The sequence below is a fragment of the Pezoporus wallicus genome, unplaced genomic scaffold (assembly GCF_028554395.1).
Source record: "Pezoporus wallicus isolate ANWC-B61680 ecotype Strahan unplaced genomic scaffold, APGP_CSIRO_Pwel_v1 contig_8824, whole genome shotgun sequence".
Taxonomy (NCBI): domain Eukaryota; kingdom Metazoa; phylum Chordata; class Aves; order Psittaciformes; family Psittacidae; genus Pezoporus; species Pezoporus wallicus.
In genome coordinates, this window is record NW_026642442.1 from 819,730 (window position 1) to 840,176 (window position 20,447).

At 57.1% G+C, this 20,447-nt stretch overlaps 1 protein-coding gene across 1 annotated transcript in view; it reads left to right on the plus strand.

The window, feature by feature from the left end:
• Positions 1 to 957: 957 nt before the first annotated feature.
• EPS8L2 (EPS8 like 2) overlaps positions 958 to 20,447 on the plus strand; it is a 59,539-nt gene continuing 40,049 nt past the window's right edge. The window contains exon 1 of the mRNA XM_057430610.1: positions 958 to 976. The gene's annotated coding sequence lies outside the window, so the exon portion shown is untranslated. The remainder of the gene's footprint in view (positions 977 to 20,447) is intronic.

Consider the following 20,447-nt stretch of genomic DNA (forward strand, 5'->3'; position numbering starts at 1 on the left):
CTCAGTTCCTCCCCAGGGTGGGTTTAGCAATCACCCCTTCTCCCTTTGTAACCCCAGCACAGCTCTGCCAAAGCCATGTTCTACCTTTGCCCACTGCCAGGGGCCAAAGTGTGGGGCTGAGCCGTGGGGCACAGCTGGGCCCCACTACCCCCTGCCAGCTCCTGGACAAGAGGCTTTACGGCCGTGTAACCCTAAGGAGCACAGTGCCACGGCGTGCGGTACCCCGAAGGGTCTCTGCTCCGCACCCCAACCGCTTTGGGGACCCGAAGAGTGAGGTTATTTTGCCCTCCCTGCGCCCCACGGCACCTTTCCCTCCTGCGGACGGCAGGCAGGAGCAGAGCTGGAGGAAAACAAGCCGTGAGTCAGCGCGGGGCAGCGGAGGAGAGCACCGGGCTGCACAAAGGGTGCCTTGTTCCCCCCCGCAAGCAGCCTGGCAGCGCATCCCCTCCCTCCCCGGCGATGGAAACCCAAGCCCCGCGCCCTCCTTTGCCAGCCGTGGCTGCCTCCCGGCTCCCCGTTGTACACAATGAGCTCAGGGTGGGAGACACCTCGAGTTCCACACGTCCCTCCCGAGCTCTCCGTGCCCTTGCATGGGGAAGGGGCGGCCGGCTCCTGGTTATTCAGTAACCTGTTGCTCCGGCTGCCAGCTCCACCTCTCGCTGCCTGCACATCCCTCCCCTCCTCTGCTCTGCCAGGAAGCCTCTGTCACCTGCTCGCAGACAGGCTGCGAGCGGCGCCGGCACCCAAAGGGCAGCGGGGAGGCGGCAGCGAGGGGACCCGCACCAGGCTGGGGCACCGGGTGGGCTCTGCGCTCCATCGCTGGCCCTTGCGCTCGCAGGCAAAGCCCCCGGGCAGGAGGCAAAGGGAGTTGGGCTGCTGGAGAATGGCAGCAGGATTGGAGTAGGAAGTCACGGATAACTGCGGGAGAGGACACACGGGAGCAGAGGGGGGGGACACGAGCGGCTTCTCAGCACCGGTGAGTCCCTCCCTGCACACCCGAAACCTTCGCATCCCCCCTGCCCAACGGCCCTCTGCTTCCCAAGCGCGGTGGGCGCAGCTGCGGAGGGAGCGTGGCCGGAGGGGCTGTGCTTGGGATGTGTCCCGGGGGGGGGGGTATGGGGGAAAAGTGGGAAAACGGCGTTTTCCAGCGCTCTTGTGTGGGGTTGTTCCCGTTCCTGCGCTTCCCAGCGGGACGGCCCCGGGAGGTGGCATTGTCCCGGCACCGAGCAGCAGCTTTCGCTCTGCTGAGGTCTGGAGAGGGCAGCTGGGAGCTGCTGCTTGTCTGCAAACCTCGGGGGTTCCTCCTCGGGGACGTGCGTGGAGGGGAGGAATTCGGCCATTCCCGGTGGGCACCGCCGGAGCTGCTGCGCTGGGTGCGTGTCCTCGCCATCACCGCGTTCCCAACCGGGGCTCGGAGCTGCCCCGTTCCCTCGGCTCTGCCGGCCCGTGAGCCGTGGGCTGCATTCAGGGGCTGGAGCGCAGCTTTCCCTGTCCCCTTTCCCTTAGTTGCCTGGAAAATGCCAGAGCAAACTCCACCGGGACAAGGCTCAGGGACGACTCATTTCCCTGACGTTACGTTTAAAGGCTGGGAATAATTGTGAGACAACACAGTAGTAAAATCCAGCGATTGCCCTGTTGTAATTAGGGCAACAGGGAGTAACGCTTGAGTTGCTGGGCTGCTCCCAAACGCTGCACGGAGCGAGGGCTGGGACAGGGATCAGATCCCTCGGCGGCTGCTTTGGTGGGATCTGCTCCTGAAAGGGCTCTCCTGGAGCTCGAGGGTGACACTCAGCAGCCCGGCTGCCTGAAGCCCAGACCCACTTTCACCTCGGGAGCACGTTCCTGGCTCCGTTTAGTGCAGTGATGAAGCTTTCAGGTGGTTCGGAGCAAAAATGAGCCCTTCATGCCCAGGAAGGGCAGGCAAGGAGCTGAATCAGGGAGTCCCACCACAGGACTATAAGGAGGGGCTCGGGATCCACTGCAGGAATACCTGGGAGTGGAAAGGTTATTGTTTTGTGCTGTTTAAAAGCAAGGCTTAAACTGGTGATTGAGGTGATACCAAGAGTTTGATCCTTGCTGTGGTCGGGCCTGGCTCCTACCTGGTGCTGGTTCCACTGCTGAAGCTGGGCTGGTTGAGCCCCCCAGATGATCGGAGCAGGATGCACTCTGCAGGGCAGGGGGGGTTTGTCATACAGTGATAGAGCTTGGAGGGACCTGGGGGTGCTTTGGGGCACCGGAGAACAAGCTGAGTGCTGGCATCATTGAGCTGGATGCTGGTGAAGGTGAAGTCCCCGTTTGCTTGGTGTCGTGAAGCAGCTTTACAAGACAAGCTTTGGTTTCTGCCCCTCTGCCGGTGCCTGTCAAGATCAGGGTGGGCAAAGGCAGCCTGGGGGCCGCACAGCAGGAGGAGGAAACGTCCTCTGGCACGATCTCTGTGCCACAGACAGACAGAGACAGACTCTGGCCTCCAGTGCCCAGCTTGGTTGACTGCAGACAAGCTCCCATCAGTTGGAGTGGCAAAACCCAGCCCCAAGGCTGCTGAAATAGGTCCTGAGCATCGCTTCTGGGGCTCCGTCTGCTCGACTCCCATGGGTGCAGCACTCGACCTGCACGAACCAGCTTGGGCAGCAGCTGGTTTGCAGGTGGATCAGAGAGAGAAGACGACACTGTCTGCTGTAACATGAACAGCAGGCACCATTTTGTTGGGCTGTCCCGCTGTGGCTTCAGCCAAGGGCATAAAGAGCCAGGGAACGGTTGTGCAGGATGAACCCAGGCTCTGCTCTGCTGGAGACCCTGTTTGGAGGACCAAATCTGCCAGAGGCTGGTTAGGATCCAACCCTTGATGGGCTGGCTTTGTGCTGGAAAACTGAGTGCTTCTCATAGGGTCATGGATAACTCAGGTTAGAAGAGAGATTCCAAAGAGACCTGGGTGTGCAGAAGGTCTCAGGAGGTTTCAGTCCTTGTGGTAGGCAAAGGAAGGAGTGAAACAGGGTGAATATATGCATCGGCTTGTGTGGGCTTGAGAAACATCCATATGAAATAAGTCCGGGTGCAAAGCCTGAGTGCGTGGGGAGCCTCGGAGGGCTGGATCCACGGCCGGCTGCTGCTTTGGTGCTGTGTCTCTGTCACACTCCCTGCTTGCTTCCCTCTTCCATGCCGTGGTCTCCCTGGAAGTGCCAGGTCAGGGCAGTTGGTGGGTTCGGTGGTTTTCTCCTTGGCCTCACGTCTGCTTTACATTGCAGCAGTCAGCAGTGCTTCTCCTCACCCTAAGGCAGATGGTGGTGCATCACCTTCAGCCTGAGCTTGATGTGATGAGCAGTAAAACGATCGCCATCCAAAGCCACTCCAGCCTTGTGAGCCCTCCCAGAAGTGCCAGGGGATGTCCACAGACTTCCCAGAATGGCAGAGATAGTTTCCTGCACTGCAATAAAGCTTTATCAGCAGCAACGTATGTGCCCGGAACAGCAGCATTCCTGCAGCACTGGGCAGATCTAGGTGCACATGACTGTCAGCACGGCCTCCTGACCCTCCCTGCTTTGGCCAAGGTTCAGCAGGTACCCAGAACACTCACCTGCCTGCCCACGAGCTGCTGCAGCCTCCCACTGCAAGGGAGGGCACGGGTGGTACCTTCAGAATCCTCCCTGCTCATCCCACTGCGTTACAGGAGAGCCCTTGCGCCATCAGGAGCGGTGCCTGAGTGACGCAGGAGATGGCATCCAAGGAGACCCAAGATCAGTTTGGCTCCTGGATCTCCCCTTGCCACCAGACCACAGCTTCTCATGGCAGGGCCACAGCAGAGGAGAGCATTAAGGGGTGTCACGAAGGAGAGAGGCTGTGAACAGCAGCTCCGCCTGCTCGTGGTGGGTTTGAAGTGGAAAGCTCAGGAAGAAAGGATGCTCTCACCCATGCCTAAAGTATTTAGCTCCTCTGGATCAAATCACTGTCAAGAGGGAGTCAAAGGGGATCCCAGAGGGAGCCAACCCCATGCATTGGTGTTCTGCTCCCATTTGAACAAGGGGAAAGTTTGTCCTTCCCCAGTGCAGCCAGATGCTTCCTTCCTCCTGGCTGGGGATGGTGCCGCCTGCAAACCCGACGCTCGCGATGCCAGAGGGTAACCAAAAAGCCCTGGTGCTTTTACTTCCTGATAATCCAGATAAATCAGGAGGAACTGCACGGAAGGAGGGAGGGGAGGGTGTGGAGCCGAGTGCTGGACCGGTTTGGAGCTCTTCTCCCATTCACCTGCACTGCAGTTCCCCCGGAGAGCTGAGCCCTTGCTCCCATTCCCCAAGTGCTCCCAAGGGCGTTACTGCAACGTGCTCACTGCCACTGAGGGAAAAGCCCAGAAGCTTCCCAGCCCATGGGAAGGGGAAGCCTGGAGGTGGCTGTTCCTGCAGACACAGATGACTCAGGGGGACCTAGAGAGGAGGGTCACAAATCAACCCCACTCGCAAGCAGAGTCATGGGATTCCAGGCTGCTTTGGGTTGGAAGGGACCTTAAAGCTCCTCCAGTCCCAACCCCTGGCACAGGCAGGGACCCCTTCCACTGGAGCAGCTTGCTCCAAGCCCCTGTGTCCAACCTGGCCTTGAACACTGCCAGGGATGGGGCAGCCACACCACAAAGGTTTCCCTTACCCTATTGAGACGTCTCCTGAGCCAGAAATCCTCATCTCGGGGGCCACATCCAGACCATGGTTGGTTGATCGCCCGCTGAGGCTTAGCCCACCTCTTCCCTTCTCCTTTACCCACTCCCTGAAAGGCTCCCACAGCTTCTCCCAGGCATTCCAGCTGGGATGGAGGAGCTGAGCACCAGGACCCAGGAAGGGACAGCCAATGGGATTTTGGAACAGCCCTAGCTCTTGTGATGGGCAGATAAGGCACAACTGAGCCCTCAGCTCTCACAGGCCTCCAACCCAGCTTTGCCCCAGGTGAAGGCAGCTCTTTTAATGGCTGCTGGAGCAGCAGCACTCCACAGGTGGTGGGTTGGGGTCTTTCAACACCTGCTTGGAAAGGGCCAGCAAATGCTTTCCTTCTTTTGGTTTCCAGCTGTGTTCTGGCCCCCAGAAGCATTTTAGGAGGTGAACTTGAGTTTTGTGCTTCTTTTTTCTTCTTTTTTTCCACTCTCTGTCTTATCAGTCTCAACCTGGCCTGATTTATATCCTCCAGAGGTAAAGTGCAGCCCATGTGAGGGGCAATAAAGCAAAGTTCAGGCACCCAGCAGTAATGCCCAGCACTGCAGAGCAGTTCAGAAAGTGAAACTAAGCCCAAGCGAGCAGGCACAGTCCTGATGCTCAGCATCACCCTCCCAGAGCACCGACACGTACCCGGCCTCTTCCTGCAGGTGACCAGAAGTGGGAGCTGAGCTGCTTCCAGCCTCTTTACGTGTTAGAGGTGTTGGCTGCCAGGAGAACCAGAGCTGCCACCAGCAAGTGCAAAGCAAACCCCAAACCCTGACCCACCTCATGGCTGTGGACAGCACAAATGGGTTGTTCTATTCTGCCTCGTTGCCACCAACAGGACTGCTTTGGGGTCACTCATCCCACCACTGTGGCAGGAGATGGGTGGCAATGAGGAGGGTGCTGCCCTTGTTGCTCATAGGTGGCAACAGAGGGTTGGAGCTTAGACTGTGGCTTATGGACACAAAGCCCTCCAAGCGTGGTTTGAGGCCGTCAGTGGGAACTGCATGGAGGAAGAAGCTTTTGCTGCAGATAAACACAGAGGTCCCCATTTGCCTGAGCCTCAGACACTCCTCCACCAGTGAATTCTCTTGCAAAAACACTGGGGAGAGAAGAGAGGAAAGTAATTGCACCCACACCATCCCCTCATAAATCACAGGCTAGAGCCTGCTCTCATGCCTGACACCGCTGCCTCTTAATGACAGCTGTGCTCAGCAGAGCCAGGCTTTGTGCGGCAGGCAGCTCTCATTGAACCTCCCTGCTCCCTAGGAAGACATGCATGTTTTCCCCTGGGGAGGAAGGGGATGGACTCGTGTGTGGCCATTCCCCTGGGTTAATCTCAAACACTTTCACACAGGGAGGCACTCTGGCTTGTTTTCAGTACCTGATGCTCCTGGTGTTGTTTCTAGGTTGGGATATGGGGGCTCTGAAAACTCCTTGAAGAAGGAAAACCATGTATCCAGGTTTACTGGTCAGGTGTGGATGGTGCTTGTCTGCTCTAAGGTTGGGTAGCAAGAAATGGCTCCTCAGTTGATGTACATGACCACAGTGATACTGCAGATTGTTCCTTGCTGAGACTGCAGCCCTTAATATCTGTGTCCCAGGCTGCACCCAAGCAAATCCTCTGATTGGAATTAGATAGACTTCAAGAGGCTTGATCCATGCCCACATCCACATGAAAAGAGGGGCAGGTCCCTCAGGCTGGCAGGGGAAGGAGCCCTGTGGCACCAGGCACCTGCAGGCCAGCATCTCTAGATGATCTGCAGATGGGCTTGGTGCATTGCTGACTCACCTCCACCTTCCCACCACCTGAGAACACCTAAGCTGCAGGAGGCATCTGAGCTATGGGAATGGCAGTTTGCCCCACTGATGTCAAAGGGCTGATTCCCAAGCAGTGTGAGTCAGCATTCTCCAGCTGGGCCTGCTGAGTTGCAGTAGCTGAGAACCCAAGTCCAGCAGCCAGCACACACTCACTCCAATGAAGGCAGAGTAGGCTGTGAATAACATGGGGAAAACCATCAAATCCCAGAGGGGTTTGGGGGGGAAGGGACCTTAAAGCTCCTCCAGCTCCAACCCCTGCCGCGGGCAGGGACCCCTTCCACTGGAGCAGCTTGCTCCAAGCCCCTGTGTCCAACCTGGCCTTGAGCACTGCCAGGGATGGGGCAGCCACAGCTTCTCTGGGCACCCTGTGCCAGCGCCTCAGCACCCTCACAGGGGAGAGCTTCAGCCTCACATCTAACCTGAACTTCCCCTGTTCCAGTTTGAACCCATTCCCCCTTGTCCCATCACTACAGAAGGGACAGGCTGCGAGAGTCACCATGGCATGGCCAGCTCTCAGGGTGAACTGTAGATCCACGACTGTCCGCTTGGATGCTGTGAGTTGCTCCTCCTTGAAAACGAAGTGGATGAAGCTTCACCAGCTGAAAAAGTGACTGCCACAAGAGCTGCAGCTCAGTGGGACGAGCTGCTGCACTCAGCTGGGCAGGAGCAGGTTGAGCAGGATCAATGGAGAGCAGAGGTACCAGAGCTGGGCTGGCTGCTGGGCTCTGGCAGAATGGGCAGGTAACACCCTAGGTGTGGTCAGGCCACTGCCTCAGCAATCCCCTTGACATGGAAGCACCCTCTTCCCTCTGCTCCCAGCTTGGAAAGGAAGAAGGAAGGTCCCTCACGTATGTGACTGAAGTTATGGAACATCCAACACTCCAGCTTGGGAGGGAGACAGTTGAGGTGCTGCTCTCCTCGAGATCTGGGATACAGCCCGTGCTGTGGAGACAGTGAACAGGGAGCAGTTCATGACTAACGGAGCTGGGGGCATCCCATGATCCTGGCAGCTGGCAAGTGCCCCGTGGGCAACAAAAGCTCCTAAATCCCACTGCTGGAGGCTGGGAAACACTGCTGAGAGCTTCCCGTGAGCCTGCCCTGTTCTCCTCCTCTCCTGTGTGTGCTCCCACAGCACACTGAGCGCTGGCAGAGGGGATGGAGCACCCCACATCCAGGCAGTTCTGGAGCGCCGTGTTTCTGGCTCCTCGGAGCCCGGAGGGAGGATGAAGGGAGGAGAGGAGCTCCCGCCCCGGTGCCTGTCAGTGGAAGGAGGCGTGGTGCAAGTCTCATCGCAGCCTTGCAAGCGAGGGCTGAGGGAGGCTGGAAGAAAGAAGCCGCTCAAAGCCCGCCGGCCACCGGCACATGCAGGCGAGCCCAGGCGGGCCCCTCAACGTCTGCTCCATCCCTGGCACAAGCCCAGAGGCGCTCCTGCTCCCTGCTGCTGCTGCCAAGACCTTGCGAGCGAAGGGGAGAAGGTGAGGAGCATCTGAAGCAGTGCAGGAGAGTGGGAGAGCTCTGGGCTGTCAGCACCCCACAGCCCCTGGCGCCCTCCCTAGAGCTCGGTGGGTGATGCCAGCTCCAACACCGTTCGTCCTTGATAAGGCAAGTGCATGGCGCTGCCAGGTCACTGCTTGTAGGGGCCACGCTCTGCTCCAGCACCACACAGTGACAGACACACGTCTGACTCCTGTCCCAGGACCTGGTTGGCTCAGGACATGCAGCTCAGCAGTGCCCCCACTCCAGCCAACAGCAGGTACCGAGGGATCCCTTGGGATCACTCCTGGTTTCTCCCAGCCCAGGTCTGCTGCAGCGCCCGATCGTGCTCCTTCCTCCTGGCCCTTGCAGGAGATCAGGGGGAGTTTGTGCCAAGACGGTTAAAACATTCCTGCAGTGTAAGATTAGAAAGTGCCATTTCAAGCCTTTAGATAAAGCCAGCCTCCCACATCCTTCTATTCTACATGGAACAAAGAGCAAAGGGAACATTCCTCTTTTGGGTTTGCAATGACTCCTCATGGGACTCTCACCGTGGAACTGGCCGTTCACGGTGCAGAACCCGCTGGCATCATCCACAGGGGCTGGTGGCTTCCCTGAAAGCCCAGACACCAGAGATCAGCCCAGACTGGAGCTGAGCAGGCTGCACAAGCCCAGGGTTTAGTGCTCACACGCACGGGGAGGCTCCACAGCCAGCAGCGATGCTGCTTGAGCCATTTCCAGCTCTCACACTCCTGGGATGCTCCTTCCTTGTGCTGGGAGTCGCATTCTGGAGCTGATCTGGCTGGCAAATAAAGCAGTGAGTTCAGAAGTGTCCCTGTGGGAGAATGGGGATCCAACCCCATCAGTTCCTGCTCTGGGTTGGAGTGATCCTGCTGGCGGTGGCTGGGGACAGCAGGAGGCTGGAAGTGCTGAAGCTGCTCCTGGAGCCAACACTGACTTCTCACAGTGGCTAGGAGAGAATCAGGACCATTTGCTCATCCTCAGCCCCGGTTTCAGAGTGAAAATCAAGTGGGAATGTGGAAGCAGGAGGGAGGAACTGCCAGGATAAGGTTGCTGTATCCAGCAGCATCCCTAAGGGTTAATACAAGGAATGTCTCTAGCAGTTTGCTGACTGAAGGCTCCAAATGCTATGTGCAAGGACATCAAGAGGAGCTGTTTAAAGGTGTAGGCAATGCCTGAGCCCATGTGGATCAGCAGCACTTGTGGCCCTGCCCATAGGAATGCCAGGCACTGACTGCAGCTCTTCCCATTGCTTCTTCCAGCACCACGTAGCACATCCCAAGTGTATTCCTCTTGCTGAGGCTGTAAATGTCTCTGGTGGGAGCAGAGCCCTAAGGATGGGCTGAAGGAGGCCCAGGAGGCCTCTGTCAGCCCAATGAGCTCACATCCCAACTCTGATGGGCAGTTTGTGTCTCAGGAAAGGAGCACGGCTCCTGCACAGGGATTTGGGGAATAGCACCAGGTTCTCCTCCCCTCACTGCTGCCTGTCACTGTCCCTCTTGTCCTGGGCACCCAAAGCCAGAGCAGGGCTATCCCCGGCTGCGCAGGAAAGGCTGGTTAAACATTTCCCAACAAACCATGGTTTGTATCGGCAACAAGCATCGTGGTTCCGATGGGAGACGCTGTGGGAACCCAGGAATGTCAGCATGCTGCAGGCAGAACAAACAGAAAAGTGACAGCAAACACCCGCTTGGATGAAGTCCCATTTCTGCCTCTCAGAGGTGGCTGGGAACTGATAAATCACCGTTTTCCATATGGAATTGTATCTATCGGCATGTGCAGAGGGGCTGGTAAAGCATAGCTCAGAGCAGACATTCTGGGGACTGAAGAGGCCTGGAGCCAGGCTGAGAGAGCTGGGCTGGGGCAGCCTGGACAAGAGAAGGCTCCTGAAGGGGAGACCTGAGAGCAGCTCCAGTGCCTGAAGGGGCTGCAGGAAACCTGGAGAGGGGCTTGGGACAAGGGATGTAGGGACAGGCCAAGGGGAATGGCTTGAACCTGCCCGAGGGGAGACTGAGATGAGCTCTTAGGCAGAAGCTCTTCCCTGGGAGGGTGCTGAGGCGCTGGCACAGGGTGCCCAGAGAAGCTGTGGCTGCCCCATCCCTGGCAGTGCTCAAGGCCAGGTTGGACACAGGGGCTTGGAGCAAGCTGCTCCAGTGGAAGGGGTTGGGCTTGGAGCTGGAGGAGCTTTCAGGTCCCTTCCAACCCAAACTGTTGTGAAACCCCAGCAGAAAGAAGACAGCTGGATGATGTTACCACTAAAAGCACCCAGGTGCTGCTGCCTGGACTCTTTGTGCCCATTCCCCCCCTCAGCAGCTCTCCTGAGCCATGTGAATGATCCATCCCCGTGGATTCCAGCCCAGACATCTGTTTCTATTACAAGTGCCAGGCTCTTTGTGCTCCCACTCCACCTCTCAGCCATGTACCTGCATCTCAGGGCAGCCTGGGATGAGAGAGGGGCTGAGGAACCCAAGAGCAGCCGCTCCGCAATACCTTGCTCCCTCTGTGCAAGCCAAAGGAAGATGCGCCATGAGAGCCCTGAGTGCACGGTGAGGGGCTCAATGCACCCTCCAAGAAACCCTCCAGCAGCTGGCCTGGACCCTGCCCCGTCTCCAGAGTCCTGCAGTCACCATCGGAGCTCCCATGTGCCAGGGTGCAGGGCGAAGGAATTGTTAGCCAGGAGCCAAAAATACACCGGCAGGAAGCGAGGAGGAAGCAGGGAACGGGGTGGGGAAGGGCTGGCAGCCGCTGCTGCTGGGATTAGCCCAGGAAGGCTGGGGAAGCCTTCGGCATCAAATGGGATGTGAATCAAGGGATGAATCTCCTCCCTCGAGTCTTTGTCCCACCCGCCCTGAGCGAGTTTTACAGCGGGAAGTGAGAGTTCCCCATGCATTCCCTTCCCCAAGCCCCACCTGCTGTGGGCAGCTGTGTGGAAAGGGAGGAGGGAGCAGAGCGGAGTAGCTACTCACTGGTGCAGGCAGAGGGAGATGGGCTGCAGCCCTCTCCCTCGCTTTGGGGTAGATATGGCTTTACCTACCTATACAGGGGAGTGAGTAGCTCTTGGTTGAGGTTTAACAGTCATCTAACCCCCGAGACCTCAGGGTGACCATGCTGGAGACAGGCTGGAGCTAAACATGGTCCCAAAACAGCTCTCAGCCTAATAACAGGCACTTCTCTGATGGAGAAAAGCTCTTGGCACACTCAGTGCCCTGCTACATGCCTGAACTGCTGCCAAGGGAGTGAATCAATGCTTTAGGGAGTAACCAAAAATGCCCTTCCTTTAGGAGGAGGTGGTGGAAACATCCCATCCATCTCAGCATCTCTGTCTTGCTCATGAACCGGGCAGCATGGGGGAGTCCACTGGCAAGCAAAACTCCTTCTGACCTTCCCGAGGTAAGGGACCAGCACCCAGTTGTCATTCCCTAAAGGATTCCAGCCCTGTTTGGGCTGGCACCAGCCAGGCAAGTGATGCTCAGGTTTAAGTACCAAGATCCTCCTGGGATTAAAGGCTGTTGCTGGGAAGTAATGTGGAAAAGGCCAGGTTGGACAGGGCTTGGAGCAGCCTGCTGTAGTGGAAGGCATCCCTGCCCATGGCAGGGGGTTGGACCTGGATGATCTTATGGTCCTTTCCAATCCAAGCCATTCTGGGATTCTAAAATCATAGAACCATAGAATGATTTGGGTTGGAAAGGACCTTAAGATCATCCAGTTCCAACCCCCTGCCATGGGCAGGGACACCTCACACTAAACCATGGCACCCAAGGCTCTGTCCAACCTGGCCTTGAACACTGCCAGGGATGGAGCATTCACAACCTCCCTGGGCAACCCATTCCAGTGCCTCAGCACCCTCACAGGAAAGAATTTCCTCCTTAGATCCAATCTAAACTTCCCCTGTTTCAGTTTGAACCCGTTACCCCTTGTCCTGTCACTGCAGTCCCTAATGAAGAGTCCCTCCCCAGCATCCCTATAGCCCCCCTTCAGACACTGGAAGCTGCTCTGAGGTCTCCCCGCAGCCTGAGTCATGCTGCCAAATTAATCTGTCAGACTTCATGTACAAGCAGTACCACAGTGGGGGTGCTGAGGCCAGCTGAGGGGTGCACAGCAGGGACATGAGGTGGGCTCACAGTGAACCTGCACACTAAAACATCGGTTAATGACCAGTGAAGCACTTGAGCTCAAAGGAGCTGTGACTCCTCTGTCACTGACCTCTATGGCCACAGCTGGCAAGAGGTGACCGGTGGCCACCAGGGACTAACAAGGACCACCAGGGTATGGTGTCAGTGTAGCCCTGGCCGCTGATGGATGGACCAGAGCACTTTAAACCTTCTGGGAGAAGCAGCTTTGCTATGGGTGCTTTGCATGCACACCCCACCACCTTTCCAGGCACGGATGGGACAGCCCTGAGCAGCTCAGGGGCTTGCCTTGAAGTCCCACCACAGGGAAGACCAGGCAGAGCCTTCACATCACTGTGTGAAGCAGCAGGGACCCAGCAGGGACACCAGCATCTTCTCCATCCCCAGCCAGCCGCTCATCCTGCTCGGGCTGAGTCTCCCAACTGTTTCACAACAAGCCAGGAAAAGCCATAAGAGAAATGAGAGATCCCCTTGAGAGGTGCATGTGAGGAACAGCAGACACTAGCAGAGGGCTTTGGTTCCTGCCTGGACGCAGGGGTGATGCAGTGCCCTGCTTCAGGCTGGGCTGGAGCAGCACAGGGCAGTGCCCCGGGCCGTTATCCATCCCCTGCTCTGGAATATGACACATGCACACATGCAGAGTCACTCCCTGGTTTTACTGGCCTCAATGTCTCAGCCCTGAATTTTACACAGAGAAAACAAAAAGTCAGTGTCAAATCCCTCCCCCCTTTATAAAATCCCAGCTCTGACTCCCTTGCTGTGGTGATCCCGAGCCCACGGTCCAGCTCGAGGCCAGGAAAAGGGGATCATTTTGGGAGGGGAGGTGTTGAATAAGGACATAGAGAAACCTTCAGCCCTGCAACCACCAGTGCATTGCCTCAGCAAACCCTCTGGATGCCAGGCAAGCTGCAGCTATGGGTGCTGCCAGCCCTGGCACAGGATGGCTGCAGCCCTCCAGCCTTCCCCTTGTGTCCTTCTCCCCATGGCTCCCATCCACCAGTGACAGGACGAGGGCACAGGCTTTGCTCACAGGAGGTGTGGGCACAAATAGCAACAGGACACAGGAAAAGCACCTCGAATCCTGTGCTCAGCTCTGGGCCCCTCACTACAAGAGAGACCTTGAGGTGCTGGAGCAGGGCCAGAGAAGGGAACGGAGCTGGAGCAGGGCCTGGAGCCCAAGTGTGATGGGGAAGGGCTGAGGGAGCTGGGGGGTTCAGTGTGGAGAAGAGAAGGCTCAGGGGGGACCTGATGGCTGCCTCCAAGTGCCTGAGAGGAGGATGGAGCCAGGAGGGGCTGGGCTCTGCTCCCAAGGAACAAGGGATGGGACAAGAGGAAACGGCCTCAAGCTGCACCAGGGCAGGTTTAGATGGAGCTGAGGAACAATTCCTGCCCCAGAGGGTGCTCAGGCATTGGAACAGGCTGCCCAGGGCAGGGCTGCAGGCACCGGCCCTGGGGGTGCTTAGAGGATGTGTGGATGTGGCTCTTGGAGACATGGGTTAATGGTGGCCTTGGCAGTGCTGGGGTAAGGGTTGGACTGGAAGAGCTTGAAGGGCTTTCCCAACCTGGTTGATTCTGTGATTCCATGACTCTACGATTCTTTTCCCAGGCAGCCTTGGGAACACGTCATGGCTTTTCTTCCTGAGGAGCACGAGTGACTCACGTTACGCTTTCTCCCAGAACAGTTTTGGAACTGGGGCTCTTTTAGTTCACCCCATTTAACAGGCTTTTCTACAAGGCACATTCACCCACCTCCTTCCACCCTTCCAACAGCACCCAGGAGTATTTGGCAGGCTCTCTCTGGGCCTGTCCTAAACTGCAGCCCAAGTGCAAGTAATGCTCAGCCCCCCTGGCAAGAGATGGGCTCAGCAGCCACACAGCAAGCCCAGACCTGCGCCGTGGCTTTCCTCCACCCGGCTCCCGCAGGAGCCCTCCGAGAGAGAGGAAAAGGCTAAATCCAGGGGCTGTGACTCAGCACAGGGACTCTGCAAACGCCCCCTTCACTTGCAGAGGGGTAGTGGAGGCAGCTGCCAGGTTTTGTCCAAGATCCTGGAGATTGGGGCCTATTTATGCGTTTCCCCTGGGTATTTATAGAGCCAGGCGCTGTCTGGACTTGCTTTTGGTTGTGTTTCTTGAAGGGAGGATTTTCCCTCCTGGCAGGAATAGCAAAGCTCCTCGCTGGGTTCAGCCAGGAGCAGAACCTTCCTCTCCCCAGCCTGAGAGCCTCCAGCCCTGGCCTCCTCACCTGGACCTGAGCTAAGGTGTGTTTGCACCTCACCTCCGGGCTGGAAAGAGCCACATGCAGTGTGTGGGTACCCGTGGGCTGGGGGCACTTCCCGGTGCTGTCTGCAGGTGGTTGTTGAATGCTGGTTAACGTGGGCACTTCTGCTCCGTGGTGTCAGTTTGGGTTCCTGAGCCACTGGTTCAGCCCCTGGGAGCCAGCAGAGCCCTCAGATCCAGGGGCACTCAGCAGGGCTCAAGCCAGACCTGGTGGGTGGCTGGACAAGGGTGTGGATGTTCCCTTCTTGCTGTTAGGAAGCCGATCTCTGCATTCCCATTGGCAAGGGGGTGGAACTGGGGCATCTTGAGGTCCTTTCCAACCTAAAGCAGGAAATACTCTAAGCCCACATCACTGTTCCTGAGGAGGAAGGTGAACAAGGCGCAGGGTGATCCTCAGTGTTGGATCTAGATCTTACCCTGATGCTCTGCAGTGTGTGGGCACAACACACAAGAAGTGGCAGTGGGGGGTCCATCAGAGCTGGTAGAGGGGTGGCTGGAGATCTGAGCTGCCGCAGCCTGAAAGAGCAGCTGCTGCTTCTGCCATGGAGGGTGAAGAGCTCTTGGTTCCCTGCTCAGGCCTGTGCCGACCTGTTGGGCTGTATTTATTCAGGTGCTTGTCTCCTGGAGAATCTCCACAATGTGAAACATCCATGGACAGAGCAGGGAGTGTTTCTTCCACACACTGAGCAGGTTGTACCCAACGCCCATGGCTGGAGCTGCTGTAACAGGGTACATGCCATGCATGCCCTGAGATGACACACGTGCTCACCAGCACCTCTTCCATAGGGCTTGTGTCTTCACAACGTGACCTGGGTGATCTTGGGTGCCTTTGTCACTGTAAGATAAGTGGAAGGGTGCCATGGGATGGAGGGAGGGAGGGAGAATGCTGCAAGGGCTGGAGCAGCTCTGCTCTGGAGCCAGGCTGAGAGAGCTGGGCTGGGGCAGCCTGGACAAGAGAAGGCTCCTGAAGGGGAGACCTGAGAGCAGCTCCAGTGCCTGAAGGGGCTGCAGGAAACCTGGAGAGGGGCTTGGGACAAGGGCCTGTAGGGACAGGCCAAGGGGAATGGCTTGAACCTGCCCGAGGGGAGACTGAGCTGAGCTCTGAGGCAGAAGCTCTTCCCTGGGAGGGTGCTGAGGCGCTGGCACAGGGTGCCCAGAGAAGCTGTGGCTGCCCCATCCCTGGCAGTGCTCAAGGCCAGGTTGGACACAGGGGCTTGGAGCAAGCTGCTCCAGTGGAAGGGGTCCCTGCCCGCGGCAGGGGTTGGAGCTGGAGGAGCTTTAAGGTCCCTTCCAACACAAACCACTCTGGAATTCTGTGATGTGTTTGACCGTCTGCTCCTTTGCTCTGGATTTGGGTTTCCCCTTGTGCTTTCTGACTAATCCACACATGAGTTTCTTTCAGAGGGCATATTCTAGGCAGAGGCCCTCCCAAGGAGGTCTGAACTTCATTTGGTGAGCCCCAACAGGCACCCTTACTGGCAGGTTCAGAAGGGTGGTTTCATCACTAGGAGGCTGGACCAGGGCACGGGAGACCCAGCCAAGTTCTCTGGTCCAACCCAGGATCCATCTCACAGGCACTTGTAGAGATCTAAACTGTACTGTGTGGACTGAAACCTCTCGCTGCCACAGGGGAAGCACTGAGCACACATTCCAGTGCCCCAGCACCACCCCAGAGCTGGTTTGGGAGTGGGTTAATGTGGGATTGGAGCTCTGCCTACCTGCCAGCTCCCCTCCACAAGGGCAGGACGGGTCATGGGAGCCCGCAGGATGCTCTTGGGGCCGGTCTGGAGCGTGGGCAGCGCAGGACACATCACGGTGCGTGTGCTCCCGTTGCTCCTGTGTGGGTGCAGACTTCTCCTTGCAGGACAGGCTATCAGAGAGCTTTCACCACTGTGATGCTCCCTCGTGAAAGCACTCAGCCCCCTGACAGACAGCGCTTTGTTGTCCTGGGAAGTTAACAGATAACATCGTGTGGTCCTGGCTAATGTTTCCAACCATCGCTTCATGTTACGTGCTTTGGCTTTGGCTGCTCCAGCACTTCTGCCTGACCCATCCAGTGGCACGAGCTGCATGCACAGGCACAGCACCCTCATACCTGCCCTGCCCCAGGCAGGACCCCCAGGAACAGTTCCCATCACATCTGGTTCACCAGAATCTACGTGGTGCAGACTCCCATCGCTGCGTCCTCGAGCACCTCAAGGCACTGCAGAATGAGGCCGATTCCCACCAAAAACCTTTGGGTTGACCTGACAGGGCATAAGGGACCGCTGTGCGTGTTGGCATCACTCCATGGGGTCCAACCTGGCCCCCAGCACAAAAGGGATGTGGAGCTGTTGGAGCGAGGCCAGAGGTATCCATGGGGATGCTGTGAGGGCTGGAGCAGCTCTGCTCTGGAGCCAGGCTGAGAGAGCTGGGCTAGGGCAGCCTGGACAAGAGAAGGCTCCTGAAGGGGAGACCTGAGAGCAGCTCCAGTGCCTAAAGGGGCTGCAGGAAACCTGGAGAGGGGCTTGGGACAAGGGCCTGTAGGGACAGGCCAAGGGGAATGGCTTGAACCTGCCCGAGGGGAGACTGAGCTGAGCTCTTAGGCAGAAGCTCTTCCCTGGGAGGGTGCTGAGGCGCTGGCACAGGGTGCCCAGAGAAGCTGTGGCTGCCCCATCCCTGGCAGTGCTCAAGGGCAGGATCTTTAAGGTCCCTTCCAACCCAGAGCACTCTGTGAGTCTGTGTTTCTAGGGACCTGCTCAGGAAACACTTCAGGCTACAGGCACCAAACCTTATTTGACACCTTCCTGTGACACGTGGGTTACCCCATCTCTGTCACTGCCATGGCTCCAGGTGGGAAAGCCTACTTTAGCCCTAGTGTTTGTGGGCAGTCTGGAAGTCCTGTCACGCTTGGCAGATGACAGTGGGGTGACGGATGGAAACAAGGACAAGCTCTGTTAGGAATGGGTTAGAGCACACTAGTTAAAACTTACTGTTCCTCCTAGGTAGCAGCTTAGGGGGGGTTGCATGTATTTCTACTGTTGTTCCATCAAAAGCTGTTGTTTGACAGGCAGTTCCCTGCTGCTACAATCATACTTTTCATACTAACACTACCTGGTTGCCGTCTTAAAGGTCCTCTTAGACCCATGATGAAGAACACCCACAGACACTAGATGCTGCTCTCATTAACAGTGATGATAACAACCGCCCTAAAAGACACCGGTAGCTCCCATTTTCCTGTTGCCCACTCAAGCCTTTTCCATGTGCTATAAGAACAAAAAGGAACGACCCCAGCAGACAAGGGAGAAGTGCACATCATAAAAACAACATGGGACAACAGCAGCCATCAGCCCAAAGGCAGAGCTCTCCTTCCTTCCCCTCCCATTGAGCTTCTCCACCCTTGCAAGCTCGTGGCTCCCTCTTCAAAGAGACTTCACGCAAGCCCAAACAATGCATGGCCCGCTTCCATTTGCTATAAAAGCCCACAAAGGTAGCCCAGACAACAATGCCAGGCTCCTGCCACGGCTCTGGGTGTCTCCAGGAGGATATTTGACCTCCCAGGATAAGGCCAGCCGGAAAACCAGGGAGTGAGACTTCCGTGGCTTTAAAGCACAACAGGGCTTCACCCACCTCCATGTCCTTCAGCAGGGATTTGTGCTGCCCTCCCGCACGTCAGAGCTGGCCTGGGACAGTCACAGTGCCAGGCTTTAGCCCCCTTTCCTCTGAAGTCCCCAGCAAAAGCATAATGCTGTCCCCAGGGCCAGGATGTGAGCCTGGCTTAGCTGCTGGATCCCATTAAACACCACGCTCACGAGCAAGGCTTAGGTGACCCACGAAGAAACTGCCCTGCACCACCAGAGAGTCTTGAACTGGCTTTGATGGGGCGGAGGGAAAGGCAGCCCCTGCACAGCCTCACATCAACCAGCACAATTCACTTCTCACCTCCCTTCCTGCGCTGCTGGGGAAGGAGCAGAAGCAGCCGCACCCTGCAGGGAGACAGGAGGGAGATCAGGAACCCTCTAATGTGGGAAGTGTGAGGCACAGCTCAGTGGCAGCAAGGAGAGGATGTGTTCAGAGGCTGCAGGCTGACAGAGCTCTTAGGGGTGCCCCACAGGGAGCAGCAGCCACCCGGGCCCAGCCTCATCTCATCTCATCTCATCTCATCTCATCTCATCTCATCTCATCTCATCTCATCTCATCTCATCTCATCTCATCTCATCTCATCTCTCAAGTCTGATCTTTGGTTCTGGCCACAAGGACTCTCAGCCCTTTCTTCATCACCATAGAACGGTTTGGGTCAGGAGACACTCAAAGCTCACAGCTGAACCAGGAACCTCTTGTCCAGGCTGCCCCAGCCCAGCTCTCTCAGCCTGGCTCCAGAGTAGAGCTGCTCCAGCCCTCACAGCATCCTCATGGCCTCCTCTGGCCTCCCTCTTGTGCTGATGCCCCAGAGCTGGATCAGGGCTGCAGGGGGGTTCTCCCCAGAGCGCAGCAGAGGGGCAGGATCACCCCTTCCCTTTCCTCATCTTAAGTCCCGTTGTCTCTTAGTTTAACAAAACCATTGCAAAGTCAGAGCCGTGTCCCCTGGCCCCAAGCTTCCAGCTGGGATTCAATTAATAACAATCAAAGTGAATGAAAAGCTGTGGTGTGAGGCTCTGTCCCGGTTTAACTTGGCCAGCATCACAGCACACCCTCATCTCCATCACTGAAAGCTGAACACAGCCCTGGCCCTCAATGCAGCAGCTGAGGGTAGGCAAAGGTTAAATAGTGAAACCAGCAGGAATAAATAGGATGGAGCCCAGCAGGGAAGGACCTGCTGCCCTTGGCACCACACTCAATGCTCCCAGCTCCATGCAGGCACCCTGGAAGGGAAGATAGGCTTCCAGTGGTGCTGGGTGACAGGAGAGGGGACACTGGGGTTCCCTGTGCTCTAAGTGCCAAGAAGGACCAGGGGCACTTGATGGGGCATGGCAGAAGGAGCAGTTTAGAAGCAGCCCCTGACTGCAAGGTCAGTGGTGTTAATGCTGGGCCCAGCAGAAGACTTTTGGGGCACTGGGGACCACATAAGAGCCTTCTACTCTCTGTGTATGGTGGATGTTCCTCCAGCAGCACATTAACAGGGTCCAGTGGCCTTTCCACTAGCTGAGGTACACAGCAGCTTATCCTGCCTTCCTCTTGGGAGCCCGGCTTATCCCCTCAGTGCTTCCTTATCAGCTATGGAGAGAGAAAGAAGTGGCTCATTTTATGGCCAGTCCCGCTTCACCCTGCAGCTGAGCACCAACTCCTGCCACTGGCACAGGGGCTGCTCCTTTGGCAGCCAACAGGCTTTGAGCAGGGATCCTCTAAAAGCAGGAGGAGATGCCAACACTGTCTTTTGGACAGAGCTCCTGAAGGAGCAGTAACAACCAGGGTGACCTGGGCTGCATCCCGGGTTCCTTCTGTTGTGCCATGCTTGGTGCCACCTACGTGCTGGCATCACCTGGATTTCAGTCCGTTAAGGACACAGCCCTGGGGCAGTAAGTGAAAGGGAGCCAGGAATGTTCCATTAACAGGCAGAAACATTCCCAGGTAAGATCCTGAGCCGTGGCACGGAGGCGATTGGATGGGGCATGGTAAACAGACCGGGGCTGGGTTTATGAGAGCCCAGCTCCCTTCTCCAGGTATCTTATGCTAATGCCCACGGAGATCTGGGAGATAGGAAGGGGAGGAGGAGTGTAAAAGGAAACCAGCAGACAGCTATTAACAGAGGGAAAATTCACAGGTAGCCAGGCTTGGGCCCAGGGACGGGTTTCATTACACTGCCGGGGCTGGCGGAACACCAAGTTTCTGCCCTACCGTGTGTCTGAGTCTGTGTCTGTGTGCACACAGACTTTGGTATCAACCACGAGATGGAAAGGGGAGATTTGAACGTAGGAGCTGCAAAACCCATGTCAGGGCAATTGCTAACAGCATCCCAGTGCTGTCACAGGAGGGTTTGTGTGACACGAAGGAGGGTGGAAGCCCCAAACCGCCCTTCTCTGGGGAGTGTGGCTGTGCAGAGCTGTTAGCAGGGTGCAACACGCACGAGCCGTGT